Source organism: Camelus bactrianus, chromosome 6, assembly GCF_048773025.1.
Source record: "Camelus bactrianus isolate YW-2024 breed Bactrian camel chromosome 6, ASM4877302v1, whole genome shotgun sequence".
NCBI lineage: Eukaryota > Metazoa > Chordata > Mammalia > Artiodactyla > Camelidae > Camelus > Camelus bactrianus.
Window position 1 is genome coordinate 98313218 of NC_133544.1, and position 14461 is coordinate 98327678.

The 14461-nt window shown below is 52.7% G+C and overlaps 1 long non-coding RNA gene across 2 annotated transcripts; it reads left to right on the forward strand.

Annotated features, from left to right (window-relative positions):
• The first annotated feature begins 252 nt into the window (after positions 1 to 252).
• Positions 253 to 12324, forward strand: LOC141577828 (uncharacterized). Of its 2 annotated transcripts, XR_012507295.1 has the most exons (6): positions 253 to 373; positions 5339 to 5420; positions 8716 to 8802; positions 9150 to 9300; positions 10352 to 10475; positions 12199 to 12324. It is a non-coding gene; the product is annotated as an uncharacterized LOC141577828 (long non-coding RNA). The 2 variants fall into 2 exon arrangements; XR_012507296.1 differs by lacking the exon at positions 5339 to 5420 and having other exon boundaries at positions 274 to 373.
• The last annotated feature ends 2137 nt before the right edge of the window (positions 12325 to 14461 follow it).

A 14461-nucleotide genomic window follows, 5' to 3' on the forward strand; every position in this document is an offset into this window, starting at 1 on the left:
GGCCCTCCTCTAGCGCTTGCGTCTGTGTCCTCCCGAGGCTAGACGTGAGAGGGCAGAAATTGCGGAGCCAATGGGAGCCAGGGCTCGGCCAGGACGGGGGCTGGGGGGAGGCTTATGGGGCAGCTGGGCGGGGCCGGGGCAGGCGGTGCCGAGCAGACGTCCTCACCTGCAGCTGGCGCCGGCCGGATGCTGGGGCGGTGCTGCCACCAGTGGGCGGGGCTGCGGGGCGGTGGGGCAGCGGGGCGGGGGCACCCTCACCTGTCCGTGTGTGTCGCTCAGCCTGGGCTCCGCGGCCTCCCCTTGCACCGGACGTGGACCCAGGCTGCCGTTGGGCAAGATAGAGGACTGAGCCAAGGCACAAACGGCTGGCCAGGTAGGGCACCTGAAGTACAGATCCTCCAGGCCCGCTGCAGGCCTTGAATTCACGCTGCTGGGCAGTTTCCAAGGAGACGGGATCTGTCCTAAGAGGGGAGATAGGGCAGGGGTGCCAGATGCCGGGTTAGGTGCGGTCTTACAGGCTAGCCACGGTGAGAGTGTTCAGAGAAGCCCCTGTGTTGGCGGGGCTAGGAATTTGGGGTATGGGGTGGGGATTGTGTGTGCCATGCTCTGTGGTCTCCCCAAGAACTCTCACCCCCAAGCAAGGGGCCCTGCTCCCTCCACCACTCACTGCAACCCCTGCCTTCCCCAGCACCACTACCCCTGCCCCGGAGTGTCCCATGACCTCTCCCCACACCGGGCACTGTCCCTGTTACAGGTACTGAGGTCCTGGTGGTTCCAGCCCGAGGGTGGGGGCTGTATCTGACCAGTTAGGATGCCTGGAGCTTTGTATGAAACCTCAGAGCATAATGCAGACGTGCACAGAGGCCCCTCAAACAGAATTCCCTGCATGGCCCTCCCACCACGGACCCACAGCGCAGCTGCCACACCAGGCCAAGCCTGCTGGAAGACCGCTGGTCCCTCTCATCCTGTTCCTGATCAAGAGTGCACCGGCCACACTGCTGGGTATTTAGGGGGCCTTAGAAGAGCAGCTGGTATTTTCATGGGCAAATATTTGCTCTTTTGGGAAGATTTCAGTGCAAAGGGATGTAGGATATGCTTTTTCTGTTGCCCTGAAACTGGTGACTAGGATGCAAACTTAAGTCAAAACAGGTTTTAGAGAGAGCTGCAAAATATCTAACCCAAAGATCACTGTTCCCCAGCAAAGGCAACACCACCTGGCCGGTGGGGTCCTGGTCCCTCATTCTGGAGGTTGGGGTTTGCACCCTTCAGCTGGGACAGAGCCCGAAACAGCTCTGAACACGCTCCAACAGGCTTTCCCAGCAAAAACGGCCTTTATTTTGAATCTGGGTGAAGGAACCAGCTGAGACATCTGAGTAAATCTTCCTGGGTGTAACCAGGCCTTTTATGCTGAATGAAAGAGCGGCTCTCCACATGCTAACTTCTTAGAACTGAATGTGTGTCAAAACCTTCATGCATGTAGCATGTTGGGAACAGCGTTTCATGGTGAGGGGAACTATATAACTTACATGTGTATGGGGAAGCCCTCACTCCAACCGGCTTTTCCTGCGCACACTGCCTTTATTTCGAAATTGGCTGTTGCTGAGAAATCTTGGTAAGCTTTCCTAGGTGTAACCATGCCCATTATGCTGGACGAAAGAGCGGGTCTACACTTGTTCACATCTCAGAAATGAATGTGTGTTGAAGCCGTCATTCATGTAGCGTGTTGGGAACACAGTTTCGTGGTGAGAAGAACTATGTAAATTACATGTCTATGATGAAGCAATTGCTCGAAATGGGTATTCCAGCGCATACTGCCTTTATTTCGAAACTGGCTTCTCAGAAGACCTGTGGTCTCCACTGCAGGTCTGTCTCCAAGCTCTGGGCCAGCATGGTGACTCTGCTCCCCCTGTCTATTCTGGGAGGCCTAGGGGTCCTCCATGGCCCTTCCACCATTGTTTCTTTTGGAAACATCCCACAGATGAAATGGGCCTGAGAACAGGAGAGCTGGATGCCAGCAGCCACTGCCCAGTTTGTGGCTCCTGGGAGGGGCATCTCCTCTCTGTGGGCTCTGATCTCCCCTACCCTCTCCCCTACCTCCACCCCTCTCCTCCTGCATTTCCCGATTGATCCCTGGATAATGGTCCATACCAGGAATGACCTGGGAGAGGTTTTATGAGTCTTTAAGGGAAAAAAAAAAAAGAAATCTTTAAACAAATTTCTGAAAGTAACTTCCAGCTTTCCCGGGAAAGCCCTCTTTCCAAAGTTTAAGGCTAGTTGACAGGGTGTCAAATTGCCTAACCACTCACATCTGAGCAACTGCTAACTCTTTCCAGTTCCCCGCAGCATCCACCTCTGGCAGCTTGGCCACAAGAGGGCAAGAAAGCTCTTTCCCCATGCCAGCTCCAGCGTGGCTTTGGAGGCAGTGGAGGCTGAGAGAAAGGGCCCCGCCCTGAAGTTTGGGGGGCCTCCAGCCACAGCCAGAGGAGCAGGAGTTTTCAGAGTGCCCCAGGAGGGAAACCAGGCAAGGCTGCCTGGCCCAAGTCTTCCCTGCCCAGAGAGCCCCATGAACTGCTTTGGGCCCCACTCCCCATTTGGGCCCCCTGCAAAAAGATACCACGGGATCCACACCTGAGAAGGCAGAAGGATGGCCCTTTGGCCTGGGGTCCCAGCAGGTGTGTCCTGTGATACCTGTGGCCACATATCTTCCTTGTCTCTCCAGGTCAGTGAAGGGTCTGTGCTGGGCACCTTGGTGCTCAGGAACATGGGAACAACTCTAAACTCAGAAGGACAGAGAGACTCTGCCTGGAAGCAAGGATTCCAGGGAGACGCCTTGCCCAGAACTGGGGGACTGTGTGCTGAGTAGACCCCTGGAGGCAATGTGGGGCTGTGGGGTCCTCATCAGAGAAGGGAGCAGGTGTGCTTTCCGGGGGTGGAGCCCTGCTTTGTCCAGTCATGTCCTTGTGTAAGACTCATTTAAAAACACCTTCCAGTCCACCTAGGGGTGGCCTCAGAGTTGGGGGTAGAGGAGGAGAGTGAAGGGTGCAGACTTAGGGCCCCCTGACCCACCCAGGGAGCCAAGGGTCAGTGGGAACATCGTGGGAGTCTAGTGCAGGGGTGGAGGACGAGAACTAAGAACATGCCAAGTCATGCAATAAAGTGACCTGTGATCACGAGACACAGGTGGCTGTACACCAAAGGAGGGAGATAGAAATTTAGACCCAAGCTCTGAGAACCTTGAGAGGGGCTGGAGGGTCCCAGGAGCCCTGAGGAACAGCTCTTCTAGGGGCACAGATATCCCAATAAACACATTTCTCATGGATGCTTTTTGGGGTGCAGAGTGAGTTACCAGGATCCTAAAACTAGTATGGAATCCCACCCCCTTGTTCATCACGATTCCTGGCAATAAATTGCTGTCATTTGTTCCTGGACATGCACAGGGGAGGTGACTGCTGTGGTGGTCACTGCAGGACTAGAATCTTCTGGTGTGGGCTCTGTGACCACAGAAACCCAGGGGGATTTCTTAACGGGAGCACCTGGAGTCCATGCCTGCAAGGACCACCCTCATGGGATGGCCAATGATCCCGTGGTACCCAGGTCACCAAGTGACGAATTTGTGAGGTTGCCTGGGGTAACCTGGGGACATGTAGTTTTCTGTGGTCAGCACGTGGGCCCAGCACTGCGGGATGGTCTGCACAAAGAGGGGCCTGCCCTCCTCATGATGGCTTCTAACACCTGCAGGGAAACTGCTCCCTGGGCGCCTGGAGGTCCATATTGAGAGCGTCCTGCCAGCCATGAGGGATCACCTTCCCCTGATGCAGAGGCAGACCTCTCCCCCTTGAGGCCCAGGGGACACCTGGCTCAGGTCCCAACTGTGTGCCCTGGACACACAGAGCCCCAGATCTCTGGCACAGACTGGGGTGTGGTTGTGTCTGGGCAGAAAAGGCCCAGGTAAGGGGCTCATTCAGGGACAGAGGCCACTCTGCAGGGATACTGGACCTGGCAGCAATACACTGCTTGAGAACTTACCTGGGCTGGGTTTCCAAGCTGTGGGATGGAAGGGCCTCTCCTTCCTGCGGTGCAGTGGGGGGAACTAGATCCATCGTCAATATCAGCCCTGAAAATGGAGGCTGCACTACATCCATTCCTGGAAAGAAAAATCAGGCCCCTCCAGTCCAGGTGACTCAGAAAGTCAGTCAGCAATGTTCGGGGCCCCCAGTTTAGGCTTTGAATTAGAGCTGAGCGGCTCAGGAGGCCAGATCCCTGTCCGTGGCTCCAGGAGTAGGCTTTCTGCTGGGGGACAGGATCCTCACAAACACCTGTGTCTTTGTGGGACTTTCCCCTCTGACCAGCTGGGAGGCAGGGTGCAGTTGTGGGAAATGGTTTTTCCATGAGCAGAGGGCCACCAAGTGGTGGGGGCACAGGAGACTGTGAGAATGAGTCCCGCAAAATTTCTGGAATCAAAAAACTGGCAAATGTGAAAAAGTGCATAATTTGTTTTATCGAACAGGCTGCTTATGTACGTTTGGAGGGCCAGGTTCAAAGACTCTGCATCCATCCAGGAAAATAGCATCAAGAGAAGAACAGACAGAGCAGAAGGAGATCTGGGGTTCCCCCAGGAATGAGGTGGAACAGGGATTTCTGCAGATTTGCAAGGCGTCCCCTACCACTGAGCATGGGGTTACAACCCCACGTGACCACCGTCGTGTTTGGCTTGGGCTCTGGATCTGGCCTGCTCATTTATTCTTCCAGCTGAGTTCCAGAAACTCAGAGGGTGGACTTTGAGGGGCTGCGTTTGGAACCTAGTGAGGAGCTGGATGGTCCTTTTTATTGAGTCCCTTCAGCCTAATCACCGTAGCTGAATCCCAACACCCCCCAGGCACCCAGGGTGGCTGTGGAGGGAGAGAAATCCTGGCAGGCGACCTAGGGGTCCCACTGCTCTGTCCCTCCCTTGTCTTCATTCCCTTTCACCCCAGAAGGTGTGATTGCCTCGTGTCATGGTGGCCACCGTAGTGTCCCTCCCAGCAATCTCTCTTCTCCATCAGGTGGGGTTCCCAACCCCACTCAGCCTTCTCTCTGCATGGATGCTGAAGGACCAGGACCACCTGAATTTCTGAGCTTGAGCAGTAAGGTGGAAAAAAAGAAACCAATGGAAACAAAGAAACAAGTTATTGTGGCAAAACTGCCCACCACAGAGAAGCTGCCCTGAGTGGAAGGGAGGGTGTGGGCATGCCCATTTGTTTCCTGTCTCCCAGTGCTCTTAGCTTTCTTATTGCAGACCTGCATGGTTACAACAAAATGATCTGCAAAACTGAAAATATTTACTCTCTCGCTTTTACAGAAAAGGCTGGCCAGCCTCTGGTCCGGTACCAGGCAAGTGATTGGAGTCCCTTTCCAGTTTGGAAACATCTGGGCAGGCCCAGGTTTGCAAAAGTCTTTAAGAGTAGTTACGGAGTTTTGCTTCTAAAATTCTTTACGGCTGTATATACTTCTGAGATGCGGTTGTGCTGTGTAATTCTGAGCCGGGATTTTCTCAAACTGTTTCTCACTTCTTATACCAGACATTCCTAAATTCCAAGGGGAACTTTATATTAAGGAAGCCATGGAATTTAGGAAAAGGATACAGATCTCATTTCATTTTAAGCATCAGTGTACCTCCATCATGGCAGTATTGGTTATGAGTTATTGATAGGGGAATTAAATAGTAACCAAATTAATAGAAAATAGGGGATTTTAGGTACACAGGTTCATCTTTTCAACATTTTTTGTAATATTTGCAGTTTAAGATGGCCATTCCTGAGAAACAGGTAGCCTCTTAGAATGAAATAGCATTTCCTCTGAACCATAATTAATTTTTATTTCGTAGACAGCAGGAAGGGTAATCACACATCACACATTTGGGGACGTCAAAGAGAAAATGTAACTTTCTGGGAGCGCACTCCCCCATCTCCCCCTGCTCTTTTCACTGTCCCATTCTCCCTGGAAGGCTCTTTCTTATCTTCTTCTCATGGCTCCAGTAACTCTTTCTTCCTCCTCATCCCTCAGCTGGTAAGGTTACTTTTCTACTTTGAACAAGCAAACAAGCCAACAGAAGAGAAGTTTCACAAGCAACTCCCAGCACATCCGCTCACCTAGTGTTGTCTTTGACCTCACTCTCGGTGCCCCACCTCTTATTACAGGTAACATCGAAAGCCAATTCCTCGAAAAGTCCCCAGGGCCCCATCCCTCCCATTTTCTCTGGGTTGTCACTCCCAAAACCATCCTCTCTTTCACTACCTCATCTATTTTGTTCTCCTGCTAGTTGGCTCCCATCAGTATATAAACGTCCATCTTCTTAAAAGAAACAAACAGCACTCCTTGACCCTAATTCACCCCCACCAATTGCCACCCTGTGTCTTTGCAGCAAATATTTAAGGAGTTGTTTAAACTCACTGTCTGCATCTTCTCTTGAGACATCCCCTTTTACACCCACTCTGGCTCTTCCCCTGATCCCTCGCTCTATGGAAACTGCCCTGTCAAGGCCATCAGTGACCACACGTTGCTAAATATAGCGGTCAATTTTCAGTCCTCATCATGCGTAGACCCTCGGCAGCATTTGACCCAGCTCTTCCATCCCTCCTCCCCCGTGTTCCTGCTTAACTTAAACTCCAGCCCATCGCTCTGTCTGTTTTCTGCTTTTGGTCTACTGGCTGGTCCTTTGCCAATGTCTCCTCTTTTTCCCAAACATACACTGTGGGTGTGCCCCAGGTTTGGCTCCTGGGCCTCTCATCTCTCTCTCTGCTATTCCTTTGGTGGAAGCAACCCAGCCTTGGAAATTGGCATGCCATCAATTTCTCGATTTCTCCAAAACTCCCTGATTTGCCCTTTCCATCTGGACCTTTATCCCTGAGACTCACATTCTTTTTCTTTCATTAATCTTGCTTTCACATTCATACATATGTTCTACTATGTAATTACTTTTCCAAATTTTGTATCAGTAAATATATATATCATGTAAAATGCTCAAATCTGTATTATTTCCACTAAGATGCTTATTCTACCTTAGAACCTTTCTGCATTTCTGTATTTATGTGAAAAAAGCGAATAGCATTTCTACAAGCCTTATAGTTAAACAGTGTGTTTGTTTGGGTCTATTATGTAACATGAAATAATGATACATTAACATAGTCCCTTTTCATTTATTTTTATGTAACACCAAGATGAGGTTTTTGCACTGAACACTGGTTTTATTGAAATTTTACCTAAGTTATGGACAGTCAGTTTATGTGAAAGCCCTCATTTCTCCCCTTTCTGATATATTTTCCATTTGGCTATATATAACATATACCTTGGCATGAAACAAACTTCCCAAATCATTCACATAATACAATTAATACATTTAAATTATATTTTTTAAATGTTAAAAAGTAAAAGAAAACAGACTCCTCTACCTATTAGGCATTTCTGTGGCAATATGTAATACACACCTTAACCATGACATTGAAGAACTGAGCTGATACCAGCCCCTTTCCACCTGCTCAGCCCCACCTTGTCCCATCCCTTGTGGATGGAGAGGACATCCCTCCCATTGTCCAGGTCCAGATGTTTTAACAATGTTCTTTCTGTCTTTCTCTTACACACACAGACAGCAAATCCAGCTTGTTAGAAAATTCTGGGTATTCTGTCTTCTTAACCACCTGCTCCCTGCTCCCCACCCTCCTAAGAGCCACCTTCAGCCCTTCCTGGACACCAATAGCCTCCTGTTTCCATCTTTGCTTTCCTACAATCTCTCATCCACACAGAGTCAGAGGGAGCATGCAAAAGCATACATTGATGGGGTGGGTTTAGTTCAGTGGTAGGGCGCATGCTTAGCATGCAAGAGATCCTGGGTTCAAAAATGATTATAAATCAATAAAAAATGTTAAAAAAAAAAAGAGATCCTGGGTTCAATCCCCAGCACCTTCATTAAAATAAATAAATTACCTCCCACAAAAAAACACAAACACAAAAGCTTAAGTTGGACTATATCACCCCTCCCCTCAAAACTCACTAAACGGGTCATCATTTCATTAGGAGCCAAAGTCGTCACAAAGGCCTCAGGCCCCGGCGTGCTCTGCCTCTCTGCCCACACTCTCCCCCTCACTCAGGGGGCCTCTGGCTCCGGCTCTTTCTTCTTCCTCCGGATCTATTCTGCTTCAAGTTCATTACTCCGTGAGATCTGCCAGGATTGCCTTATTCCCTCCTGTCTGCCTCCCACCCCACCGCCATCACCGGAGTTTGCTCATATCACTCTTTTTTTTTTTTTAATTTTTCCAAGCTCTTACTACCCCCAACATGCTGCCTGTTTCCTCTACTAAAACTCTGAGCCCCCAGTGATGGGGAGTCATGTCTATTTTGTTGACTGATAAAGCCCGAGAACCTTGTGAATTGGTCTAGTTAGGAGATTCCCGTACGTAGTAGGAGCTTATACACATTTGCTGAATGACTGTAGATGCCCTGGTCCAATCCGATGGAGCACTTCTGTGTCCTGCTCAAAGAATAACTGTCCTTTCCACCTGAGAGGGGGTGACAACTTCCTTGGTGATCAAAGGCAACATCTTTTTGCTTTATGCTGTTAACCTTAGGCGGGGAGACTGGGGGATCTTCATATATATTTTTAAATTTGGTTCACTCTGCAGTTTGTCTTTGGTCTCTGTATAATTTTGAAAAACTCTTTATGAGTGATCATTCTTCCATCAGATTGAACAGGGTCCAGGGGGAAGGACCAAGCCTGTCCCATCGGCCATCCTATGTGTCATGTCCTGGGACCCAGTGGATGCTCAGCACGTAAGTGAACAGACTGGAGTGAGTGAAGAAATGGGAGCATCTCCTTATTGTGGTGGCTGCTCTCTGTCAGATGCCTTGAGATTTGAGGAAGGGTTTACAAGTGCGGAGAGGGGAGATCAGGTCCTCTGTGCTCTTCCTGAGTGCCCTGGCTTTACCCATTCCCCCAGCCCACTCTGGGCAGCCAAGTTGAGGAGCTGGGCCACCGGAGGTTGTGCTGATCAATAATCCACCTTCACCCCAAGTCCGGGGGGTAGGGACCCCTGGTTGTAGTCTCTGGAGTCAGGTCCTTGGAGGAATTCCTCACTGAACTATGTTTTGGACCTTTTATTTTTCTCTATAACCTCCAGCTGAAGAAGATTGTCTTAGACACATGGAAGCTGAGGACGCCTACTGTCCCCTCGGAACCCAGGTGGGGCTGGGAGTCTGCTGTTTGTATAGCCGGTGGGCTCGTGTTGCTTTGGGCATCCCTGTGTCTGAATTCCTGCAGTACACTCGGTGGTAAGGAAGGGGTGCCTGGCAGGGAGGGAAGTGGGTCGGGAGACTGCACAGCTGGGGAGATGTTAACCTGGGGTGTGCAGGAGCCTGCTGATGCATGGCATCTCGGTTCAGGGAACTCTTCACTCTCAGAGGGGTTCCCACTCCCGCAGGGGCCATTTGATCAGGGTGCTGGGCTGTCAGGGGACCGCAGGGGTCCCAGTGAGGATTACAGTGCCTTCAGGCAATGGGAAATGAGGGGTCCAGCGGCACTTGAATTAACTGTGCACCCAAACCCAGCCCCCACCTCTTCCAGCCTTTATCCTTACCTGCAAAACTGGAATTTTATTAACCATCCCGCGGGGTCGTTGATGGGCTAGGACAGACTAGACAGTCAAGAGCTGGAATTCTTCTGTCCCCTGATTGTTTTCCTTCTTTCTGACTATTTGCTCTCACAAGCTCAGTCTCTCTGTCTCTCTCTCTTTCACTTCTAACTTTCTCTCATGCTCTGGTTTCATTTGACTTCCAACCACCGCCCCTCGCCAATCCCCAGATGAGTGAACTTGATTTCTGTGTGTCAGTTCCAAATTCCCAGGAAAGATGCTCTGTCTCCCTCTGGATCTGTTGTCCAACCCATCAGTTGTGGCCAGATGAGGGAGTCCCTCTGGGACCAGTGGAGGGTCTCCGCCCAGCCCCCCAGCCACCAATTTGGGAGCACATATCTCTCCAAGGAGGAGGTACTGGCTGTGACCTTGTGTCAGTCAGTATGAATTTATGTCTCCTCTTGCCCCTCCTTCATCCTCCTAAACAAAGATGAAAATTAAACACTCCCGGGATTTGTGTCATGGAACACGCAGGGTGGGGGCTAAGGGGGCTGGAATCTCTGCTGCATTTAAGGGACTACAGTGAATCCCCAATGAGAGCCTGCAAAGGGAACACCACCACCCCCACCTGGCACTTATGGTGCTGAGTCTGCGTGATGTTGAGCTAGGCTTCTGACCACAGCTCAGGGGTCTGGTCTGACCAGTTAGCTTTTGAAACCAACCAGCTTTGGATTCCTCAATCCCTCCCTGAGGTTTTACCTGAACCACCAGCTTCTGCATCTCTGAAGACAGATGATGAGGACCCTTCACGTAAGCCGTTCGCACAGCCCTGTGCAGGCCTTTGTGCTGCACGGTCTGCCCGGCGAGATAACTGAGGTTGGTATTTTACTGATGTTAGAAATAGTCTGGTTTCCCTATGTATTGTTTCACTGAACAAGCAACAGAAGCCACTTCTCGCTGATAAAAGCAAAAAGGGACTTAATGAGAAGATACTGGGAGGGTGTATGGATTGGCCAGGACCGGAGCCAACCCAGGAGCTGTAGGAGGTGTTAGGGAGCCCCAGGCACCAGGCCGGGCTGGGTGCTACCAGGCCCCCTGCCACCCCAGAAGGGACCCCTCTCCACCCGACCCTCCACCTCACTCACTGCAGGTTCATATCCCGGCAGGGCCAGGTCACACTGAAGCCACCAGCACACACCTCAATGGGGGAGTTGACACCGTCTCAGCTGAGGGCGTGCCCGGTGTGGGGAGAGGCCCAGTTAGAAGAAGGCGGTTCCCCTACTGTTCCGAGTTAAGGTGCAAGTCAGTGCCCATCACTCAGGAGAGCCAGGCTGGACGGACCTCATTACGGTGACTAGGCCGTCTGAGTTCACTTAATACTTTCTATGTTTGAAGGCCCTGGAGGGAGAAAAAGTGAAGTTTCTAGAACTTATTTTGTGTTTCCCATGTACCAGGTGCGGTAAGCAAGCCACTTCAGACAAGACCCAGAGCAACCACGTTAATAGGCCACGGAGCAAGTAGTGCAGTCAGGCCTCTGTGGACCCGAAACCCGTGTCCCCATCAGCTCAGTAGTTACCAGTGGAAACTGGGGGGATTTATGGGACTGTGTGCTCCTGTAGGGGCTGGGATGTGTGTGTTTAAATCCACATCTTCAGAAACTCTGCTAGAACCACAGCCACTTATTGCACGGAGGCAGAGGAGGGGAGGATTCCAGCCTTTGTTCCAGCTCGTGTGGAGCTCAGAAATTTCTCCTTCTGTCCTGAAAACAACACCAGAGCTGAGGGAGCTGCAATCCCACTGTACTTCTTAGATCCCAGAAAAATGAGGGGAAAATCTGCTCCCAAAACAGAGAGGCAGCCAGGCAGGCTTGGCGAGTCACAGCTCCCAGGGCAGAACCCGCTTTTGTAACAACCCCCAGGGCAGGCAGATTTAACAGGTCCCTGAGGCCAGTGGAAATCTCAGCATGGGGAAGTCCGAGTGTGACAACTCCAGGGGGCCAGTCAGAGGGGCCCCCTGCTCTTTTTCATGCATTTTACCTCCAGGACCGTGTCCTGTTCTCAGAATGAAGGCCTCAGAGGATAACTCCTCATGCTTCCTGCCTGGAAAGGAGAAAATAACTCTATTGAAATATACCCAAAACATTCTGTTTCATTTGGGGAAGTTGTTTTTTGTTTGTTTGTTTTTTTAATGAGAAATTATTTTACCAGAGCCTAACCAACCTGGGAGAAGGGAAATCCCTTCTGTCTCACCCAAATTGGGGTGGGGGGAAAGAGACACACTTGTGGAGGTCACAGCTCAGGGCATAGGCTCAATGAGAACTAATCACAGGACTACAGATGCCCTGCTCTGTCCTGCTCCCCCAACAACTTACCTCCATGTCAGTAGGGCCCCTGTGTAATAACAGGAATAAAACTAAAAGAAGTAAATGTCTCAGGAGTGTCAAGGGAAAACCCAAAGACAGCGGGGAGATGAAAACAAGGACACACAGGCTGTTTTAGCCTCTCACACCAATAGCTGTAGCAAACTACACACAGCCCATCCCAGTAGATAAACAGAAAACCTCACAGAAGAAATTATTTATTTTGGTTCTCTTACCCAGTGCATTCCATGGTGCATCCTCGCCTAGAATTGAGTGGAAGCAAGTCCATCTCAGAAGGGACATAACTGAAGAGGGATGGCTTTCCAGACTCTGATGGGCAGAGAGAGCTGCAGCCTGGGTGAGAGCATGGTGAGGGGTGGGGTAGGGGGTGGGCTGCCTTCTTCCCCAAATAAGGAAACTTCCTGAGGCCAGCACAGGAGGGAGGGCCATGGGGTGGAAGCAGCCAGACTTCTTCCTGAGAACTGATGGGATGCCTCAAAGGGACCATTCAGGTACCAAAACTGGGCCGTGAGTGTGGGAGCCAGTCGGTCTGACTCAGAGCCCAGGACTGAGGTGGGCGTACAGCAGGCCGGTCTTACTTGGCTGGATCCATTTCACTTCTCCGAAGCCCTGTGTAAAACATGAAGCGTGGACGGCCTGGTGAGCACAGCTCTGCCCTCAAGACCTGTTTCAACTCCTCTCTTCCCGGAAAACACCATCTCTGAGCCCGCCCTTGGTGACCTCAGAGAGATCACCCTAGTGGCCCAGGCTAGTGACCGGGAACATGTACCTTCCTGCAGCCAACCCCAGACGTCCACTGATGCATCATATACTGGCAAAGATGTGAGTTCCTGTGCATTGGTCTAACAGCAGAGACTCTGCCACAGGCCCAAGAGGTGGTGTGTGGGACATGCAGGGGTGCAGGAGTGTAGGCAGTGCAAAAGTGTAACTGGTGACAGGGGTGCAGGGGCTGTGGAGGGCGCAGGCAGTTCAGGGGATGCGGGGGTGCAGGGGTGCAGAAGTGCAGGCAGTGCAGAAGTGCAGATAGTGGCAGGGGTGCAGAGGTGCGGGGAGTGAAGGGATGCAGGGAGGTGCTCAGGCATGTGGCCAGGATTAGAAGGCAAGTGCACATCCTCGCAGTCAGCCTGACCCCGGGAGGCTAGTGCAATCGTTTGGGGCGGCGGAGGCAGCGGTGCGTGGGAGGCTGCCCGGGCAAGCCGGTCGATTTCTTCTCTTCCCTGCAGCCTGGCCTAGGGGGGCCTTGGCCGCTGGAGATTCGCCAGATGTTGGACTCCAGGTAAGCTTGCTCCTGGGAGGTGGGGCTGTTAGGTCAGTGGGCAGCGGCAGCGACAGGGGGGCGGAGCGCGGCTGCCTCTGGCGAACTGGTGGAATAGCTGCCTTCTCCCGGCTGCTGGGCCTGGGAGCGGCCTCTGCTGCCCCTGGTCACCGTACACGCCTGTCCCACTCAGATTGCTGAGTGGGGACGGTGCCATTAATGTGCGGGGCCCACGGGGTTAGGGGGGCTGCCGCGCGGAAGCCGGTCAGTTCGCTCAGCTCTCCCCCGCGGCGGAGCCAGTGGCAGCTTCTGCTGCTTAGAGGCGGGACGCCGGTCTCCAGGTGAGCTTGCCCCTGAGAGGTGGCGGCGGCGGCTGCAGGGGGAGGGGGTCCGTTCCAGGGAGTAGCTCCATTTCTTCTGTCCCGCGCGGCCTGGCCTGAGGGCGACCTCTGCCGCCGGAGATTTGCCTGCGGTCCGACTCCAGGTGAGGTTGTACCTGGGAGATGGGTGCGGTGCAGTCAGGGGGCTGGTAAGGTGGTGGCTGCGGGGATAGGGAGGCTGCCCCGGGGTAGCTTGTGTATTAGCTCCAATGTCAGTGCCGCGTGGCCTGCAGGCGGCATCTGCTGCGCCAGGTCCCCGGACACCCCTGTCCCACTTTGCCTGCTGGGGGCGGGAGGCAGGGTAGTCAGGGTGCACGGGTGGCGGGGGTCGGGTGCCTGCAGCGGGGGAGCGGGCACATTTGCTCCCATCTTCCCCGCGGCTTGTCCTGGGGGCGGTCTCTGTTGCCCTGGGTTACGGGACACGTGTATCCTAGTCGGCCTGACCCCGGGAGGCGGGCGTGGTACGTTGGGGGTGGTGGCAGCAGCGGCAGGTTTTCCCATGGAGCCGGTCCATTTGCTCCCATTTCCCCCCATGGTTTGCCCTGAGGGCGGTCTCTGTTGTCCCAAGTTCGCCGGACTTCCATCTCCAGGTCAGCCTGCTCCCTAGAGGAGGCCACCGTGAGGTCAGGGGGCAAGAGAGGTGGCTGCTGCGGGGGTAGGTGGCTGCCTTGGGGAGCTGGTGGATTGGCTCCCGTCTCCCCGATTGCCTGGTGTGGGAGTGGCCTCTCCTCCCCCAGATCACCAGACACACCTGTCCCATTCAACCTGCTGGGGGAGGGGTGCCCTTGGCGGTGCCTTTAAGGTCCGGGGGTGGCGACGGCGAGGGTAGAAGACCTGCAGCGCTGAG